The sequence below is a fragment of the Triticum urartu genome, chromosome 3A, assembly GCF_056163025.1.
Source record: "Triticum urartu cultivar PI428250 chromosome 3A, HENAU_Tu73, whole genome shotgun sequence".
Taxonomy (NCBI): Eukaryota; Viridiplantae; Streptophyta; class Magnoliopsida; order Poales; family Poaceae; genus Triticum; species Triticum urartu.
In genome coordinates, this window is record NC_141875.1 from 711,232,724 (window position 1) to 711,237,665 (window position 4,942).

Below are 4,942 nucleotides of genomic sequence, written 5' to 3' on the forward strand. Positions count from 1 at the left end.
ATTTGATACTAGTTCAGTTGCTAAGATTAGTAACTCGAAACGGGAGTTGCAGAATAAACAGAGACTAGTTAAGGGTGAAGTGACGATGTGTGTTGGAAGTGGTTCCAAGATTGATATGATCATCATCGAACACTCCCCTATACTTTCGGGATTAGTGTTGAACCTAAATAAGTGTTATTTGGTTTTTGCGTTGAGCATGAATATGATTTGATCATGTTTATTGCAATACGGTTATTCATTAAAATCAGAGAATAATTGTTGTTCTGTTTACATGAATAAAACCTTCGATGGTCATACACCCAATGAAACAAGTTCATTGGATCTCGATCGTAGTGATACACATATTCATAATATTGAAACCAAAAGATGCGAAGTTAATAATGATAGTGCAACTTATTTGTAGCACTGCCGTTTAGGTCATATTGGTATAAAGCGCATGAAGAAACTCCATGCTGATGGGATTTTGGAATCACTTGATTATGAATCACTTGATGCTTGCGAACCATGCCTCATGGGCAAGACGACTAAGACTCCGTTCTCCGGAGCGAGCAACTGACTTATTGGAAATAATACATACTGATGTATGCGGTCCGATGAGTGTTAAGGCTCACGGCAAGTATCGTTATTTTCTGAACTTCACAGATGATTTGAGCAGATATGGGTATATCTACTTGATGAAACATAAGTCTGAAACATTTGAAAAGTTCAAAAGAATTTCAGAGTGAAGTGGAAAATCATCGTGACAAGAAAATAAAGTTTCTACGATCTGATCGCGGAGACAAATATTTGAGTTACGAGTTTGGTCTTCAATTAAAACAATGTGGAATAGTTTCACTACTCACGCCACCTGGAACACCATAGTGTAATGGTGTGTCCGAACGTCATAATCGTACTTTATTGGATATAGTGCAATCTATGATGTCTCTTACCGATCTACCACTATCGTTTTGGGGTTATGCATTAGAGACAGCTGCATTCACGTTAAATAGGGCACCATCTAAATCCGTTGAAACGACACCATGTGAACTATGGTTTGGCATGAAACCTAAGCTGTCGTTTCTTAAAGTTTGGGGTTGCGATGCTTATATGAAAAAGTTTCATCCTGATAAGCTCAAACTCAAATCGGAGAAGTGCGTCTTCATAGGATATCCAAAGGAAACTATTGGATACACCTTCTATCACAGATCCGAAGGCAAGACTTTTGTTGCTAAATTCGGAAACTTTCTGGAGAAGGAGTTTCTCTCAAAAGAAGTGAGTGGGAGGAAAGAAGAACTTGACGAGGTAACTGTACTTGCTCCCTTACTGGAAAGTAGTACATCACAGAAAACTGTTTCAGTGACACCTACACCAGTTAGTGAGGAAGCTAATGATAATGATCATGAAACTTCAGATTAAGATACTACTGAACCTCGTAGATCAACCAGAGTAAGATCCGCACCAGAGTGGTACGGTAATCCTGTTCTGGAAGTCATGCTACTAGATCATGATGAACCTATGAACTATGAAGAAGCGATGGTGAGCCCAGATTCCGCAAAGTGGCTTGAAGCCATGAAATCTGAGATGGGATCCATGTATGAGAACAAAGTATGGACTTTGGTTGACTTGCCCGATGATCGGCAAGCAATTGAGAATAAATGGATCTTCAAGAGGAAGATGGACGCTGGTAGTAGTGTTACTATCTACAAAGCTAGAATTGTCGCAAAAGGTTTTCGACAAGTTCAAGGTGTTGACTACGATGAGAGTTTCTCACTCGTATCTATGCTTAAGTCTGTCCGAATCATGTTAGCAATTGCCGCGTTTTATGAAATCTGGCAAATGGATAAACAAAACTACATTCCTTAATGGATTTACTAAAGAAGAGTTGTATACGATGCAACCAGAAGGTTTTGTCAATCCGAAAGGTGCTAACAAAATGTGCAAACTCCAGCAATCCATCTGTGGACTGGTGCAAGCATCTCAGAGTTGGAATATACGCTTTGATGAGTTGATCAAAGCATATAGTTTTATACAGACTTGCGGTGAAGCCTGTATTTACGAGAAAGTGAGTGGGAGCACTACAGCATTTCTGATAAGTATACGTGAATGACATATTGTTGATCGGAAATAATGTAGAATTATTCTGTAAAGCATAAAAGGAGTGTTTGAAAGGAGTTTTTCAAAGAAAGACTTCGGTGAAGCTGCTTACATATTGAGCTTCAAGATCTATAGAGATAGATCAAGACGCTTGATAAGTTTTTTCAATGAGTACATACCTTGACAAGATTTTGAAGTAGTTCAAAATGGAACAGTCAAAGAAAGAGTTCTTGTCTGTGTTACAAGGTGTGAACTTGAGTAAGACTCAAAGCCCGACCACGGTAGAAAATAGAAAGAGAATGAAAGTCATTCCCTATGCCTCAGTCAGAGGTTCTATAAAGTATGCCATGCTGTATACCAGATCTATTGTATGCCCTACCACTGAGTTTGGCAAGGGAGTACAATAGTGATCTAGGAGTAGATCACTGGACAGCGGTCAAAATTGTCCTTAGTGGAATAAGGATATGTTTCTCGATTATGGTAGTGAAAAAAAAGGTTCGTCGTAAAGGGTTACGCCGATGCAAGTTTGACACTAATCTAGATGACTCTAAGTCTCGGTCTAGATACATATTGAAAGTGGGAGCAATTAGCTAGAGTAGCTCCATGCAGAGCATTGTTGACATAAAAATTTGCAAAATACATGCGGATCTGAATGTGGCAGACCCGTTGACTAAGATTCTCTCACAAGAAAAACAAGATCACACCTTAGTACTCCTTGGGTGTTAATCACATAGCGACGTGAACTAGATTACTGAATCTAGTAAACCCTTTGGGTGTTGGTCACATAGCGATGTGAACTATGGGTGTTAATCACATGATGATGTGAACTATCGATGTTAATCACATGGTGATGTGATCTAGATTATTGACTCTAGTGCAAGTGGGAGACTGAAGGAAATATGCCCTAGAGGCAATAATAAAGTTATTATTTATTTCCTTATATCATGATAAATGTTTATTATTCATGCTAGAATTGTATTAACCGGAAACATAATACATGTGTGAATACATAGACAAACAGAGTGTCACTAGTATGCCTCTACTTGACTAGCTCGTTAATCAAAGATGGTTATGTTTCCTAACCATGAACAAAGAGTTGTTATTTGATTAACGAGGTCACATCATTAGTTGAATGATCTGATTGACATGACCCATTCCATTAGCTTAGCACCCGATCGTTTAGTATGTTGCTATTGCTTTCTTCATGACTTATACATGTTCCTATGACTATGAGATTATGCAACTCCCGTTTGCCGGAGGAACACTTTGTGTGCTACCAAACGTCACAACGTAAATGGGTGATTATAAAGGAGCTCTACAGGTGTCTCCAATGGTAGATGTTGGGTTGGCGTATTTCGAGATTAGGATTTGTCACTCCGAATGTCGGAGAGGTATCTCTGGGCCCTCTCGGTAATACACATCACATAAGCCTTGCAAGCATTTCAATTAATATGATTAGTTGTGAGATGATGTATTACGGAACGAGTAAAGAGACTTGCCGGTAACGAGATTGAACTAGGTATTGGATACCGACGATCGAATCTCGGGCAAGTAACATACCGATGACAAAGGGAACAACGTATGTTGTTATGCGGTCTGACCGATAAAGATCTTCGTAGAATATGTGGGAGCCAATATGGGCATCCAGGTCCCGCTATTGGTTATTGACCGGAGACATGTCTCGGTCATGTCTACATTGTTCTCGAACCCGTAGGGTCCGCACGCTTAAGGTTACGATGACGGTTACATTATGAGTTTATGCATTTTGATGTACCGAAGGTTGTTCGGAGTCCCGGATGTGATCACGGACATGACGAGGAGTCTCGAAATGGTCGAGACGTAAAGATTGATATATTGGAAGCCTATGTTTGGACATCGGAAGTGTTCCGGGTGAAATCGGGATTTTACCGGGTTACCGGGAGGTTACCGGAACCCCCCGGGAGCCATATGGGCCTTCATGGGCCTTAGTGGAAAGGAGAAAGGGGCAGCCCAAGGTGGCTGCACACCTCCCCCCTCCCCTAGTCCTATTAGGACTAGGAGAAGGTGGCCGGCCCCCCTCTCTTTCTTTCCCCCCTTGGGAATCCTAGTTGGAATAGGATTGGGGGGGGGAGTCCTACTCCCGGAAGGAGTAGGACTCCTCCTGCGCCCTCCTCCTTGGCCGGCGCCCCCCTCCCCCCTTGGCTCCTTTATATACTGAGGTAGAGGCACCCTAGAACACACAAGTTGATCCACGTGATCTATTCCTTAGCCGTGTGCGGTGCCCCCCGCCACCATATTCCTCGATAATACTGTAGCGGAGTTTAGGCGAAGCCCTGCTGCTGTAGTTCATCAAGATCGTCACCACGCCATCGTGCTGACGGAACTCTTCCCCGACACTTTGCTGGATCGGAGTCTGGGGATCGTCATCGAGCTGAACGTGTGCTCGAACTCGGAGGTGCCGTAGTTTCGGTGCTTGATCGGTTGGATTGTGAAGACATACGACTACTTCCTCTACGTCGTGTCATCGCTTCCGCAGTTGGTCTGCATTGGGTACGTAGACAACACTCTCCCCCTCATTGCTATGCATCACATGATCTTGCGTGTGCGTAGGAATTTTTTTTTGAAATTACTACGTTCCCCAACAGAGGTATCAGAGCCTAGGTTATTTATGTTGATGTTATATGCACGAGTAGAACACAAGTGAGTTGTGGACGATACAAGTCATACTGCCTACCAGCATGTCATACTTTGGTTCGGCGGTATTGTTGGACGAGACGACCCGGACCAACCTTACGCGTACGCTTACGCGAGACCGGTTCCCTCGACGTGCTTTGCACATAGATGGCTTGCGGGTGACTGTCTCTCCAACTTTAGTTGAACCAAGTATGGC